Below are 17,358 nucleotides of genomic sequence, written 5' to 3' on the forward strand. Positions count from 1 at the left end.
CTGTTGATTCCTTCTAGTGTATTTTTCATTTCAGTTATTGAATTGTTCATCTCTGTTTGTTTGTTCTTTCATTCTTCTAGGTGTTTGTTCTTTCATTCTTCTAGGTCTTTGTTAAACATCTCTTGCATCTTCTCAATCTTTGCCTCCATTCTTTTTTTGAGGTCCTGCATCATCTTCACTATCGTTATTCTGAATTCTTTTTCTAGAAGGTTGCTTGTCTCCACTTCATTTAATTCTTTTTCTGGGGTTTTATCTTGTTCCTTCATCTGGTACATAGTCCTCTTCCTTTTCATTTTGTCTATCTTTCTGTGAATGTGGTTTTCACTCCACAGGCTGCAGGATTATAGCTCTTCTTGCTTCTGTTGTCTGCCTTCTGGTGGATGAGGCTATTTAAGAGGCTTGTGCAAGCTTCCTGATGTGAGGGACTGGGTGGTGGGTAGAGTTGCGTGTTGCTCTGGTGGGCAGAGCTCAGTAAAACTTTAATCCACTTGTCTGCTGATGGGTGGGGCTGGGTTCCCTCCCTGTTGGTTGTTTGGCCTGAGGCCACCCAGCACTGAAGGCTGTGGGCTCTTTGGTGGGGCTAATGGGGGACTCCAGGAGGGCTCATGCCAAGGAGTACTTCCCAGAACTTCTGCTGCCAGTGTCCTTGTCCCCAGGGTGAGCCACAGCCACCCCCACCTCTGAAGACCCTCCAACACTAGCAGGTAAGTCTGGTTCAGTCTCCTACGTGGTCACTGCTCCTTCCCCCTGGGTACTGATGTGCACACTAATTTGTGTGTGCCCTCCACGAGTGGAGTCTCTGTTTCCCCCAGTCCTGTTGAAGTTCTGCAATCAAATCCCACTAGCCTTCAAAGCCCGATTCTCTGGGAATTCCTCCTCCTGCTGCCAGACCTCCAGGTTGGGAAGCCTGACGTGCGGCTCAGAACCTTCACTCCAGTGGGTAGACTTCTGTGGTATAATTGTTCTCCAGTTTGTGAGTCATCCAGCCAGTGGTTATGGGATTTGATTTTATTGTGATTGCGCCCCTCCTACCATCTCACTGTGGTTTCTCCTTTGTTTTTGGATGTGGGGTATCTTTTTTGGTGAGTTCCAATGTCTTTCTATGGAAGATTGTTCAGCAGTTAGTTGTGATTCTGGTTCTCTTACAAGAGGGAGTGAGTGCACGTCCTTCTACTCTGCTATCATGAACCAATCTCAGCAATGTTTATTATCTAATTTATTCATAGATACAGTGTGAAGTTGAAGCCACTTAAGATATTTTCGGAATTTTTCTTTAGATATAAAAGCCTTAGAGACAAGAGAAGCAAAGAAAAAGATGAGGCTGTTAGTTATTATTAGTAAATATTTATGAGGCATCATATGTATTAAACTTAGAACAAATCTAAGAGGCTTTGTCTCTGTTGAAAAATAAGAGCAAGCAGCCCTTATTTTAGTCATCTTTACAATTGGTGTTTCTTCATCTGGATCCATCATACTACAACCTTTAAAGGTTATTAAACATTATTAAAATGAAAAATTGGTACACTACAATCTGCTCATCTAGCATACATAGAGTTTGATACTAAGGAAATAGCAATTTAGCGCAATAAGACTTATTGTGATCTGCTAAGTGAAAAGTACTGTGCTTGTTAATGCAAAGGACACCAATGATGAAAACACTGTTTTTGCTCTCATAGAGCTTACTTTACATTCTGGTAGAGAAATTAAGACCTATAATGAAGCAATAATAAAATAGAGAATACATTAGAGAAGTGGTTCTGAAGCTTCAGGGTGTGTTGGAATACTCTAGAGAGTATGTTTGAAAACAGATTGCTGGGCACCATACCCAGTTTCTGACTCAATAGGTCTGGATTGGGGCCTGAGAATTTGCATTTCTAACAAATTTCCAAGTGATGCTGCTGTTCCAGGGATCACACTGTGAGGATCACTGCAATAGAAATTTAAAGAACTATGGGAGTTCGTAAGAGGGAGAATATTATCCTGACTGTGGGGTCAGGGAAGCCTTTACAGAGAAGTTAAAATTTGAGCTGAGCCTTGAAAGATGAATAAGATTTTGATGGAAAAATACATGAGAAAAGGACATTGTAGGCAGAGGGGACAGCTTGAGCAAAGCTCCGAGGGAGGAAAGTATCTATGTGGGGAATAATGAATAGATAATTCTAAACATAAGTTAATGTTGTAGGAGATGTTTGAACTGTACCTAAGGTCACTCTGTGGAGGACTTTAGGTGTTAAAATAAGAAACCTGAGCTTTACTCAGCAAACTAATGTTTCCCAAACTTGCCTCATCATAAAAAACATATGGATAATATGTTAAGTGTACAAACTCCCAGACTTCATCTCAGAGCTACTGGTTCAGAATCTCCAGTGGACAAAACTGGGAGTTCTATAGTTTTAACAAGCACTCTAGGTCATTCTTTATGATCAGGCCAATTTTAGAAACACTTGGGTAGATAATTTGCCATTTGTACAAATGCTTACCTGAAAAATTATATGTATGTTAAATGTATTAATTCAAAATCCTGTTACGTATACTGATCACTTAAAGGAGTACAGTCACTGGGTATTCTTTCCATGAAGTGAATAATAACCCTAAGTTTTCCTATTTATTAGTTATGTTCTAAATATATTGGGTTTATTTATTCTTATAGAATGAACCATACAACAGAGCTTTCACAAAAATCTTTGTTGGGTTATATTTTTTCAGAAGTTTTTTTCAATTAAAAATGTCCTTAACTGGCTGTATTTTTCTCGTCCATAATGTTAGCATAATGACAGCTACCTCACAGGTATGGAGTGAGAATTTAATAAGCCACTGCATAGGAAGTTCTTAGTTTAAGGACTGATACATAGTATGTGCTCAATGAATGGTACCTGTTTGTGCTAAAAACAAAGTGTCCTTAATGGCACTTTAAATAACCCATTGGGAAGGGGTGAAATAATACAGTATTCAGTTGTCATATTTGAGTTGCATTAAATTGCATAGGACTTGAAAAATGAACTCTTGACTTCCACAGATTATCATCCATGGAAAAACATTAATCTTAGACCTCCCTCCTACATTTACTTCCTCATGCTTTCAAATAGGTCCCCTCCACTCCCATTCCCTCCTTGCCAACACTCTTAGTTGGTTTATGGTCACAGCATACAAATCTATTTTAATATTACCTTAAGTAAAATATAATTATAAAATAAATCTTCGACATATTCTATTATAATACATTCTAAAGCCAAATCCAAATGATTGCTGGATTATTCACTCTTTTAGGTTTTGGCACAATTTACTTCTTAGTAGTTTATGGAGCATCACTTACCAAGATCCCATTTCTAAAAAATGGGAACAACACAACAAGCACAGTAGAGAACCACTCTCTGAGGACCCCTAACCGAGGGGGAGAGCATTGGATAAATGGATAACATTTACGTTTGCATCCTAGATAATAACAAGTGTGTATAGAGAAGGCACCAGTGAGGAGGAAGTCAGGGCAAAGAGGAGTAAACTAAGCTAAGCTTAGAATTAAGCTAAGTAAGTAAGCTAAGAATTTAGTGTGAGTTTTGTTTAGTTAGTAGAACAAACAAAACAAAAAGGAAAATGCTGGTACTTCTTGTCTTCTGGCATTTCAACTCCTGGCTGCCAGTAGTTAAAGATCTTGCCACTCAAAGTCTGATCCAAAGACCAGTAATAAAGGAGATCCCTGGGAGTTTGTTAGAAGGTCTTAGGCCTCACTCCAGACCTTTTGAGTCAGAATCTGCATTTTAACAAGATCCGCGTGTGATTATGTGCATGTTAAGTGTGAGAAGCACTTGTTTTCGTTGGAAAGGAAAGGAAAGGGACGATATCAGACTTTTAAGAGAATCCATTCCAAAAGACAAGTATAGAAGAGTAATGATGATTACTTGGTTTTCTGCACATATATTTCCTATTTTAAATGTAACATGGTGGTATAGCTATTGTTTAATGCCCTTCAGTATAGGTTGTTTCTTCACCAACTGTGTAAATTATCTTTATAATTCTCATACATCAACTGGGTATTTTGTTATGTAGCTTGAGAGGCACTTAGATGCTCTGTAGAGTTTTGTTTTATTAACGTAATAAAATCAGATAATTCAAAAGAGCAATCTTTGTCTTTCTTATTTTCACATTTCAATTCAGAAACCTTTCCCTAAACTAACACAGGCCTTAAAAATCCCTACATACTTCAGCAAAACAAAATGAAACAAAATAATCCAAACCCCGTATAGCATTCTGAAAGATTTAGAAAAGTGTGCATAAACCTACAGTCACGAATTATATGTTGTAGCTATAAAATGTTTTATTAAAAGAGGAATTAAAATTCAGCTGACATTAGCATTTTGCCTAAAATGCCTCCTTATGACAGTTAGATGGCTTCAGTCCTTTAAAATTACACACACGGGATTTCCCTGGTGGTCCAGTGGTTAAGACTTTGCCTTCCAATGCAGGGGGTACGGGTTTGACCCCAGGTTGGGGAGCTAAGATCCCACATGCCTCGTGGCCTAAAAACCAAAAATAAAACAGTAGCGATATTGTAACAAATTCAATAAAAACTTTGAAAGTGGTCCACATCAAAAAAAAAGTCTTAAAACTACACACACGATAAAGTCACCTTTTTTTTTTTTACTTTCCAAATTGATGTTTGGAAACTTAACCTTTTACCATTTAGAATTTTTTTTAAAGCTAATTTTACTGCAATACTTTTTTCTCATTTCAAGTTTATTACAACTTTAGCAAGGCAAATTATCCAGGTTACAGATTATCAAATATCAATTCAACTAAGTCCACATTAAAAAGAAAAAAGTCAGAAACCTAAAAACAATGAAAAGATGAAAACAACATAAAGGAGATTCATCAGCAAGTCTCCAAACTTAAAAATTTAGACAGAATGGAAATTGATTTGCACAACTCACTGATCCACTTTTGTCTTCATTTGTCCTAGAGCTTGATTCAAATTTTTTATTTTTGTCACGTACATGGTCATTTTCTTGACCATTTGATTTTTGGTTTTCCGTTTCCACTGAGGTTCTGGTCTTCCCATGCTCCTGATTAGGAATCTGTTTTCAAGTATAGGAGGATATCTTCTAGACGGACAATAGACTGGGGTCGTGCTTCAAGATTTTCAGCCTCATTTCACTAGATGCACTTTTCTTTCATTTTTCCTTTTTTGTGTTTTCAGGAATTTTTCCTATGTTTCTTTTTAAAAATTTCTCTTCAGAAGCACTTTCAGAATCAGAAGAGGACTGAGAATCTCTTCTGAGTCATGGGATGATGATGAGGATGGTGATGATGACTTATGCCTTTTCTTCGTTTTAGTTTGGGAATTAGCTCTCTGCAACTGAATATATGCACCTCAGCAAATGGTTTGCTAGCTGCATCTGTTTTCTGATTTTCTCTCTCTCACAACTTCTTGACCAGAAATCACTTTCCCCAAAACAACATGATGCCCATCTAAATGAGGAGTTGGTTTCACTGTTAGGAAGATCTGTGAACTGTTTGTATCCTTTGCTTTCTTTGTTGGTCATTGATAAGAGAAATTCTCTCTTGTATTTAATAGCAAAACTCTCGTCCAAAATATCCTCCATTAATAGATTCCCCTCCTTCTCCATTTCCTTCACTGAAGTCACCACCTTAAACCATAAAATTTTTGACAACCCTGTGAAAAAGACAATTCTTAAAACATAATGGCTTCTGAGTTGATTTCTCTGTCCCCTTTTCACTGGCACAAAGACAATAAATGTTCTCCCATGTTTGGGGGCCCACATCAGAAAATAATTCAAAGACAACTCTTCCAGCAGGTTGATTATTAATGGTGATGTCAGAAAGAAAACATTGAGAGTGCTGAAGCTTTATCCCGATGGCTCCAATACTTCAATCTTTAAATAAAGAAAAATCAAGGAAAACTGATCCAAAAATCTTTTGGCTCCTGCACCAGTACACTCTCTTCTTCCTGGGGTCCTGTCCTTTAAAGTGTTTCAAATCTACCACTGCCAGAAAAGGCTCTGAAGCCTACTACTACAATCCTTTTTAATGACTAATTTGCTACAAGAGTTTTATTTTTAAAAAATAGTTTTTAAGCTTTTCTTATCTGATATATTTTTTAAATAAGGGAAATAATTGAATGGTGCAATGGTACAATGAAAAAAATGTAAAGATTCTAACTCAAAATTTTGATTTGCAGCAGGGAAAACTGAGCCCCCCCAAATACTAAATTACTTGCCCATAATTTCTCAGCTAATAATTGGTAGAACCAGAACTGAGCCTAGGTTGGTTCCATACTTTTCCTACTTCAGTTCTAACATTAAGGGTTATATCTCATGCTCAGTTTTGTAAACGTTTTTTGTTTGTTTGGTAAACTTTTAATCTTTTGATTAGAAATGTAAAACGTACTTCACTCTCTTCTTCCTTAAATGTATTAAGAAATTCTTCTCTACCTATGAACCATAATAACTCAATTCCAAACACAATTTTACTCATAGTTGTTGCTACACTTATATTTTTGAAATATTGTACACATATATTGTAGTATATGGTGTATGTAGATTAGAATGCTCTTGCTATGCATTACTGTTTACAAAATTCAACACCCATTTATGATAAAAACCCTGCAGAAAGTAGGCATAGAGGGAACTTTCCTCAACATAATAAAGGCCATATATGACAAGCCCACAGCCAACATCATCCTCAATGGTGAAAAACTGAAATCATTTCCACTAAGATCAGGAACAAGACAAGGTTGCCCACTCTCACCACTATTATTCAACATAGTTTTGGAAGTTTTAGCCACAGCAATCAAAGAAGAAAAGGAAATAGGAATCCAAATCGGAAAAGAAGAAGTAAAGCTGTCACTGTTTGCAGATGACATGACACTATACATAGAGAATCCTAAAGATGCTACCAGAAAACTACTAGAGCTAATCAATGAATTTGGTAAAGTAGCAGGATACAAAATTAATGCACAGAAATCTCTGGCATTCCTATATACTAATGATGAAAAATCTGAAAGTGAAATCAAGAAAACACTCCCATTTACCACTGCAACAAAAAGAATAAAATATCTAGGAATAAACCTACCTAAGGAGACAAAAGACCTGTATGCAGAAAATTATAAGACACTGATGAAAGAAATTAAAGATGATACAAATAGATGGAGAGATATACCATGTCCTTGGATTGGAAGAATCAACATTGTGAAAATGACTCTACTACCCAAAGCAATCTATAGATTCAATGCAATCCCTATCAAGCTACCACTGGCATTTTTCACAGAAGTAGAACAAAAAATTTCGCAATTTGTATGGAAACACAAAAGACCCCAAATAGCCAAAGCAATCTTGAGAATGAAAAATGGAGCTGGAGGAATCAGGCTCCCTGACTTCAGACTATACTACAAAGCTACAGTAATCAAAACAGTATGGTACTGGCACAAAAACAGAAATATAGATCAATGGAACAGGAGAGAAAGCCCAGAGATAAGCCCACGCACATATGGACACCTTATCTTTGATAAAGGTGGCAGGAATGTACAGTGGAGAAAGGGCAGCCTCTTCAATAAGTGGTGCTGGGAAAAATGGACAGATACATGTAAAAGTATGAGATTAGATCACTCCCTAACACCATACACAAAAATAAGCTCAAAATGGATTAAAGACCTAAATGTAAGACCAGAAGCTATCAAACTCTTAGAGGAAAACATAGGCAAAACACTCTATGACATAAATCAGAGCAAGATCCTTTCTGACCCACCTCCTAGAGTAATGGAAATAAAAACAAAAATAAACAAATGAGACCCAATGAAACTTCAAAGCTTTTGCACAGCAAAGGAAACCATAAACAAGACCAAAAGACAGCCCTCAGAATGGGAGAAAATATTTGCAAATTAAGCAACTGACGAAGGATTAATCTCCAAAATTTACAAGCAGCTCATGCAGCTCAATAACAAAAAAACAAACAACCCAATCCAAAAATGGGCAGAAGACCTAAATAGACATTTCTCCAAAGAAGATATACAGACTGCCAACAAACACATCAAAGAATGCTCAACATCATTAATCATTAGAGAAATGCAAATCAAAACTACAATGAGATATCATCTCACACCAGTCAGAATGGCCATCATCAAAAAATCTAGAAACAATAAATGCTGGAGAGGGTGTGGAGAAAAGGGAACACTCTTGCACTGCTGGTGGGAATGTGAATTGGTTCAGCCACTATGGAGAACAGTATGGAGGTTCCTTAAAAAACTACAAATAGAACTACCATATGACCCAGCAATCCCACTACTAGGCATATACCCTGAGAAAACCAAAATTCGAAAAGAGTCATGTACCAAAATGTTCATTGCAGCTCTATTTACAATAGCCCGGAGATGGAAACAACCTAAGTGCCCATCATCGAATGAATGGATAAAGAAGATGTGGCACATATATACAATGGAATATTACTCAGCCATAAAAAGAAACGAAATTGAGCTATTTGTAATGAGGTGGCTAGACCTAGAGTCTGTCATACAGAGTGAAGTAAGTCAGAAAGAGAAAGACAAATACTGTATGCTAACACATATATATGGAATTTAAGAAGAAAAAAAAATGTCATGAAGAACCTAGGGGTAAGACAGGAACAAAGACACAGACCTACTGGAGAACAGACTTGAGGATATGGGGAGGGGGAAGGGTGAGCTGTGACAGGGCGAGAGAGAGTCATGGACATGTACACACTAACAAACGTAAGGTAGATAGCTAGTGGGAAGCAGCCGCATGACACAGGGATATCGGCTCGGTGCTTTGTGACCGCCTGGAGGGGTGGGATAGGGAGGGTGGGAGGGAGGGAGACGCAAGAGGGAAGAGATATGGGAACATATGTATATGTATAACTGATTCACTTTGTTATAAAGCAGAAACTAACACACCATTGTAAAGCAATTATACCCCAATAAAGATGTTTAAAAAAAAAGGCAAATATCTTATTGTTCTTTCATTCAATGTAGTGATTAAACAATTGCTATACTATCTATTGTATCATGAAAGTCCTAGAAAGATAAATATGACCACGTCATGTTTCAAAGGGCTCATAGATGATCCAGGTAACAGGGATCAAAATTCAACAAAAATATATGACCTTTAACGTTATCAAGTTTTTTTTAAAAATAAACATCATCACCATCAAATATTATTATCAAATATCTCTGACTTCAAGGCTTTTCTAGACTCTACATAAGATTTATAGTGTCTGGACTTCTTAAGGAGGTAATATGCAGACATAGTCAAATTTTACAAAAAGGAAAGCTACACATTTTTTTGGATAGCAAATTATAAATAAAAAATGTGAAGCTCAAGGATGGAATAAATTCGGAGAGTAACGAGATCACTGAGGAACATTGACAAACAGGTTAAAGAAGGAGAAAAAAAGCAAGGAGAGAGTAAAGAAAAGAAGCACCCTCATCTGGCAGACTAGTGTTAGAATCATTATATGCATAAAATTTATGTAATTAATAATTATAAAGGAAATTATAAAATCAGATACTTAATAGTATATAAGGTAACCCATATTTTTAACCAAAGACAAATATTTTAGTTGGGAGACTTTTTAATTCATTATGGAGAGTATTTAAAATGTAAGTTTAGATGAAAATGATAAAACATACATCCCTCCCTACTTCAGTGTATTCTGGTGTATTGAACTATCGTGTTTGTTTGGTTGGTTGATTTTGTTTGCTGTTGCCCCCTCATTGAAGCAACTAGACTATGAAGTAGATATTCCTCAAGGAGATGTCAAATACTTGATTTTTTTAATTTCAAAAGTCAAGATCCAGACTTGAGATGAAAGAATTGGAAAAATACCTGATGAGTCAAAACCTTTCTCCCTGTCCCCAAGACTGAAGACTCTCTAGACTTGTAGAGAAGGAGAGAAGTCAGAGGAAAAGTAAAGATGCTAGGTACCTGAAAAAGGACCTGTGCCCAGCTTTCTCCTGGATTCATCTGAAGTAGGGTGTGGTAAGGTTTAGGGAATAATAGAACACTCATCTCTGCATAATTTTGGAGATTCAAGAGCAGAAAGAATGTCACTTTTCCTACTTCTTCTGAGAAGGTGATAAGACCCCACAGTCGATGGTTTGGGAGCAGTAGAGTAGCAATGGCAGTGTGGTGTGTTAGAGTTGGAAAGGGGGACTGAGATAAGCTCACAGAGTCCCTTTGTGCCCCAGGATAGCATGGGGCACAGCAGAAGCATTTTCTATGAGCCAGAGGCTAGAAGGGGATGGAGTAGGGCCTTTTAGTGCCCCATTCATTTTTCCACTCTCCCAACAGTCACAGAAGCTGATGTCCAACACAAGGAGGACACGGACATAAACTTTGTACATCAGGACCAGGATGTACACCTTACCAGATAGTAGCGTAGAGAGAGGGTGACAACTGACAACAGGTAACAGCCCCCTGGAACATGGATGCAATTCCAATGTAAGGGGAGGGAAAACTTGAGTTGACTGTGATTGTTTTTCCAACATCTAGTGGAAGGGGGGCTTGAAAGAAAAATTAAAACTTAACATTTCTTGCATCCTTGAGCTAATGGACCGAGGTTTGTACCCACTATATTATTAATAGTGATAGATTTGTGCAATGTCTCATTTCTTAATATTATTAGTAACAAACAATGTCTTCTTCAGATTCAATATGATCTATCAAAAACATTACAAAACACTAATCTCAATTGCTATAAAAATTCAGATCTGAATCTCAGGTGGATGCTCAAATGTTAAACATACTTCCTTTTTTTACTTCCTGCATAAGGCCATTGGGCACATAGTACATGGATGGCATATTTAGCTTAATCCTTACAATAGTCCTATGAGGTAAATTCTCTTGTTATGTATATATTTTATACATGAGGAAGTTAAATAAATTGCAAGAGGTCAAAAAGCTTGAACTTTGTGCAACCCAAGAATCCTTTGTGTAAACATTATGCCATTCTGCTTAGAAATGAGTGAAACACTGACTAATCTTTATAGCCGCATAAAATCATCAAAATCCATGTTTTTCCTAATCTTTAGAGTTTCTGTGTTAGAGAATTTAAGGCAAATTCAAGAGGGCTCTTAGCCAAGACACCTCCTACATTCTCAGTGGCCAGTTTAACTCTAGTTTCCAGAGAAGCAAGACTGCTGTGACCTCCTCCCTGGAGAATCTGGTCATTGTGCTGGGCTGTTCCCCTTTGCAGGTCACCTGTCAACATTAGTAGACATCTCTTCTTCCCAACTGGCCCTGAGCCCTCAGGTCATTATTTTGTTTCTTGTTTCTCACACTTAAACTTCTGTACTTTAACCTGCTTTTTGTCCTGCCTCCTGATCCCTGGAGACTATTTGTTTGTCTTTCCTAGGTCAGTGACTTCATTTTGAAACCCAATATTTTGGAGAGAGAGAGAGAGAAAAAAAAAGACCCTGTGTTCAACAAAATTCTTTTCGTAAAGGCAGCTTGGTTTTGTCTGCTAGTGGTATGTCATAAAGCTTCTCTCTGCTGCCAGTGAAAACTAACTTTAAAAAAAAAGAGAAGAAACCCAGTTCTTTGTGACCTTTTCCAGGATTGAAGGACTTAAGTAACATCTGCTTGAAATATGACTCTCATCTTGCCACTTTCCCCCATAATAAATAGTTATATGTGACTTTTTTCCACATCTCTTATCTAGGAATATATTGTTTTGAAGAAGAGTTTGAAAGTTAAACACAGTCTTGCTGAGAGTATTTGATATCTATCTTATAAAAATATGATTGAATAAAGTTATTCTTAAAGTTCTATTTTTATCCTTAAATTAAAATTTAAAGAAAAGAAAGGGATTATCAGTTATTATTAGATTTTTATGTTAAAAATTATGAACTTTCAATATATAAATTTCAAGTTTTTCCCAATAGGCTTTATTACTTCCTCTGATTGTCTTTTCATTTTCCTGTGCTGTCCATCAACCATGTCCTATCCTTCTGGCATATTCCTCAATTTCTGTTTGTGTTACAATGTCATATTTCTTTTATTTTAAATGATTTTAATTTCATTTTTAATATATAGTGAGAACACTGTAATAAGTTCATTTCACTACTTTTCACTTTCAAAATAACTTTGTCTTTTGAAATTTTTGCCTCCTAAAATAAATCATTTTAGAGTCTTCATAGAAAGAAATATTCGCTTTTCTCTTTGAATTTTCTATACTTACAGAAAAGAGTTCCATATGTCCAAACACTTTTCTAAAGTAGGGGTGTTTAGAAAAATAGAATCTTCAGTGTAGTAAATATTTCTCCAGTTGGATATTTCATTTACAAAATTATGTAAAGCAATTTATGCTCTTATGTTAGAAGAAATAATTATCTTTCTTTTTTCTTTCTTCATAATAAAAAGAGCTTTGCTGGATTTTTTTCTGATTATGAAAGTAGCATATGCATATTTACAGTGCCTATACTACAAAAATAGTTCAGCAATAGACTAGTACACAAACAACAGAGGCCTAAACAAACAGTACTAGGTGAAAAATGTTAAGGAATAGAATATGAAACTAAGTAAATTTAAAATATCTGAACAAAAAACAAGAAAATATATTTTGTAGAAATATATGCAAACTAAAAAGATTTACATCAAATGCATTAGAATTGTTGTCAGTGGGGGGTGGTTTGGGTGATCTAAATGGGAAATGTGGATAAAAGAATAAAATTTCAGATGATACAGAAATGTACAAAGACGTTAAAATCACCCTCAATCCCACCGCTTGATGATAATCACAGTTTGCGTATTTTGGAATACAGTCATCCAGATACACACACACTTTAAAGTGGGATTATAATCTGTTTTTTAATCTTTATTTTCTTCTTCATTTAGCAATACAATATAAATGTTATACATAATAATTTTTCATGTAGTACAAGCATGGATGTGCATAACATTTAATGATTACCCTACTGATATATATTTAGATCGTTTCCAGTTTTTTTAATAACTAGTATTACAATGAGCATTCTTAAGCATACATCTTTATCTATTTGCCTTTTAAATTATTGAAACAAATTGTTGTCAAATTGCCCTCCAGAAACTCCATTTTTACATTCCCAATATGAAACTTTCTGATTCTTGTAGGAACGTAAAACTTTTGTAAAACAAACCAACAGAAACAAAGTTATCTCCATATTCCAGGTCACCGAAATGTCCAGATCTTAGCAATAGAGTAAATTTGCGCACAGAGTCCTTTCTGTTCTGTGGAAGATCAAAGACTACACAACATGTTAATGTCAGGGTGCAACAGACAATTTAGCACTGACTTCTGATCTAAACATCAGGAATTGAGTGAACTACAACAAGAGAAAACAGCAAGGGGTGCACCTAGAACTATCACTCATGCCATTTGTATGTATTCGATTAAGTAGTACCTCAACTTTTTTGCACTTGTATATGTATCAGAATTCTGAAATTTAGAAAAAAAAATTAAACCCTTTAATTACTAGGGGTGGCACCTTTGTTCTAAGTAATTGTGAGTTTTCTATTTTTGAACCTGATTCCTAAAGTGCCTTTAAACTTTTCTTGAAGGTTCTGACTTCATTAGTAACCTTATGTCCCAAACAGTCCGGTGAGTTTTCTAACATAGCTTTCAAAGGAGACAGCAATTCTAGTACCCCCTCCCGCAATGGGGGTAGCCTGGTGGGGTGCACGGAGCCAAGCTGGAGCCAGTCAGACGCTGGGTTTCCTGCAAAGCCCCATGCTGCGGGAAGGTAGGCTCCTCTCTAAGGTCCTCTATCTCAGTTTCCTCAACTGTTACATGGACATAGGATATCCACTTGACTATCTCCAGTACCTAGAGCAAATATTTCAACAAACATCTGTGTAGTGACTTAACTCACAGTAACAATTAGGAATAACAAATGTGAAATGTCTGGAACCTAGCAAATACGCATGGAGCGGCAGCAATTGTCAATATTAGGATAAAATATGGGGATGTTGTTGAAGGAGAGAAGCAGAGAGCAAAAATATTCAGATAGTCCTGTCAGCAAGTGGGAGTCCCAGTTTAGGTGCTGGGGCCAGTGTGAGTCTAAAAATATGGGAATTCCTATTGACGGGTTAGAAAAAGAGAGGGAGTTGCTCTGAATTAGGCTCAGCATTCAGGGCTACCAACAGCTTCTCTGAATGGAAAATACCCACGTGGCTTTTAACAGTGTGTGAATGTGAATAATCAACTCATCAAGGTAAAGTCCTTAAGCTTTTTCTACCCAGTTTCATTGCTACACCCAAACCACATTGCAGAAAGAATTACTAAATGCATGTTTTTTTAATGCTACTATGTGGCAGGAATTTAAGTTGATAATCTCTTTTCAAGGCACGTCTTTATTAAAAGGGAATTATTCAAAACCATCTGACTGGTAATTACTACATAAAGGCTAATTGACCTAATTGATCTAATATGGGTCAATGGCTTTATAATACCCAAAGAAGAGCATTTTCAAATGAGAAAAAAAGAAACTCCAAAAGGAATTTCTGTAAGTGAACATCCTTAAATTTAGTGAGTCTGATTTATTTCTTGCACACAGATGTTATATTGTTGCATATTGCTGGAGTGGCTGAGCTGGGATAAAGAGAGATAGAGAGCCTAATTCTCTGAGGATACTGAGGAATATTCCGTTCATCACTCTGGGGAAGGCACTATATAAATTACATTTAAACAATAGTGCCTCTTTCTGATAAAATAGCACTGAAAGAAGAATTCAACATGACAAGAAGTCAAATTTACTATCATACTGTTTTGATTCTCTTGGTGATGTGATAAAGTGCATGCTGATACCTGCTTTTTATTTGATTAACTTTGGCTTCTCTGAATGCCACCTTGTCCCATTTGAAGTATTGACTGTAAAATATAAACCAGTACTGCTAATATCTGGGCCCCATGCTTGAGGAAAGAATGTATAATCCACACCTGTGGTAGACAAAATAAGGCCCTCACAGATGTCCACATTTTAATCCCCCACATCTGTGAATATGTCAGTAACATGGCAAAAGGGACTTTGCAGATGTGAAGTTAGGGATCTTGAGATGGACAGATTATCCTGGATTACCTGGGTGAGCCCATTCTGAAAGTGAAAGCCCACTTCCATTTACAAGTGTCCGTATAAATGCAAGAGGGAGGCAGGAGAGTCAGAGTCAGAGGAGATGTGACGGTGGAAGCAGAGCTCAGACAGAGAAAGAGAGAGGGAGACAGATTTGAAGATACCACAGTGTAGCTTCTATGATGGAGAAAGGGGTCACAAGTCAAGGAATGCAGGTGGCCTCTAGAAGCTGGAAAAGGCAAGGATATGGATTCTCCCCTAGAACCTCCAGAGGGAATGCAGCCCTGGTTTTTAAAATCAAGTAACCTTGATTTTAGCCCAGTAGCCCAGTGAGACTGGGTTTTTTGTGTGGTTTTTTTTTTTTTTTGACCTCTGATCTCCAGAACTGTAACTAATAAATCTGTATTGTTTTAAGCCACTAAATTCGTGATCATTTTTTACAGCAGCAATAGAATCTAATGAACCACTTTTTGCCTCATGGCACAGAACCACAGGATGTCATTTTAATTGAATCGAAATGACTTTCCCATGCCTGTAATCCAAAACAGGGAGGCCCTGCAGCAGAAGCTCACTTTGCTCCTGTTTATTTTCAGGACTTTTGAGAAATGGAGTGTTAGTGAGGGTTCCTAAGTATGGGAAGAAACCAGTGAGCTAATTTCCCTCTCCCAGGTTTTTAAAACCCAAAACTATTTTCTAAAAAAATATTCACAACTACACACAATGTCTTTTAATCAATTGGGCCCCTGTTCTGTATTCAAAATTAAACAAGAGTAAACCACTTGGAGGATGAGAATGTTCACAAAGCCTTTAGAAAGTGGTTAAGTGTTTTCACTGGGGTCACAAGCTTCAGCTACACCCTTGGGCTGATAGTGTAGGCTGGGAAGGAGTTTGGGGCAGCTGATCAAAATCTCGCTGGGGGCCAAGGAGTTGAAGTTTAACAGCCACTGTGCTAAGGCACACTTACATCACATTAAGGAACATTTGCATTAATGTATTATCCCATTCTTACCATCCCTATTTTCAATGGAGGAAATTAAAGCTTGAGAAATGGCACCATCTCCACATCGCCTACAGCTGACTCACGGTAGATTTTATGCACTCCAAGTGTGAGCTGTTAACAGCTACTCTACAGCCCTTCTCCACATCAGAAGCTCTATGGCTGACAGTCAAGAAAGTTTTCTGTATGACAGAGTCATGGCATATTTATTGTTTTCTTGATATTCTAAGTGCACTACCCCAGCAGATTCCTTAGAATGCAGGAAGGTTTTGCTAGAGGAAGAACATATCACATACAACACCAGGCAAAGTTCTACTGCCAAATGCAGTCAGAGAATGGGCTGACTGTGAGTGCAAGCCTGGCTGTCTCTGAGAAGTGTACTAGTTCTTACAGCCCCCATGGGAAAGTTTGCTAACTGATGTCATGATAGTGAGTGCATCAGAAGTAAGGCAAACAATGAAAATGATTAAGTGCACAATTTGATTCTGACTATTGCATTGGTTCCACCAAGGAAGAAAAACTGGAGGAATCCAATGAGATCAATTAGATTGGACAATAAGCTTTCTGATGAGCATGGATGAAAGTTGAATGGGATGACACGTACCCAAGATTTGGAGTATCTCAAGTCTTGGAGGAAGACTAATATTGGAACCAGACAAAAATAGTAAGGAAAATAAGAAATTCAGAGTGGGAAGAATTCTGAGAAGGGAACGGCCCCTGGCTTGAAAATAATGATGATAGGTTGGCATGTAACAGCAATGAGGAAGCAGAACCTCTCAACTCTTGTTGTACTACCTTTAAATATTTTTTCTGGGTAAGAAGACTGCTCATCAGCCTTGACTGGAAAGGGTGTTAATGAGTGTTGATAAGAAGGAATTGGAGCCCCAGTTTATTCAAGACTCCACATCTGAACCACTGCATTCCAAGGGAAGGTAATATAGTATGTTGATTAGGAAAACAGGCTTCGAAGTCAGACCTAGAGTCCACTTTGTTTTCCTAGCAAGTTACTTAACAGATTTAAATTTCAGTTTCTTCACCTGTAAAATCGGGATAATGGTATATACCTCATAGGGCTAGTGTGACAATTAAATGTAAGCCACTTTAACACAGCACCTGGCACATAATAAATGCTCGATGTACAGTAGCTATTCATTTTATCATTATTATTTTTATAGACTAAATAGTTGAAATGACATCAGAAATCTTTAAGAAATTGTAAAGAATAAATGTTGTGAATAAGTAAATAGTCAATAAAACTAGGACTAATTAAATTAAAGATAGTTTTAAAGAG

General features: G+C 36.9%; 1 pseudogene; it reads right to left on the reverse strand.

The window, feature by feature from the left end:
* Nucleotides 1-4,921: 4,921 nt before the first annotated feature.
* The window catches only part of LOC114897942, a 36,048-nt pseudogene continuing 23,611 nt past the window's right edge, over nucleotides 4,922-17,358 (reverse strand).

The sequence above is a fragment of the Monodon monoceros genome, unplaced genomic scaffold (genome assembly GCF_005190385.1).
Source record: "Monodon monoceros isolate NGI ecotype Baffin Bay Population unplaced genomic scaffold, NGI_Narwhal_1 Super_Scaffold_18, whole genome shotgun sequence".
Taxonomy (NCBI): Eukaryota; Metazoa; Chordata; class Mammalia; order Artiodactyla; family Monodontidae; genus Monodon; species Monodon monoceros.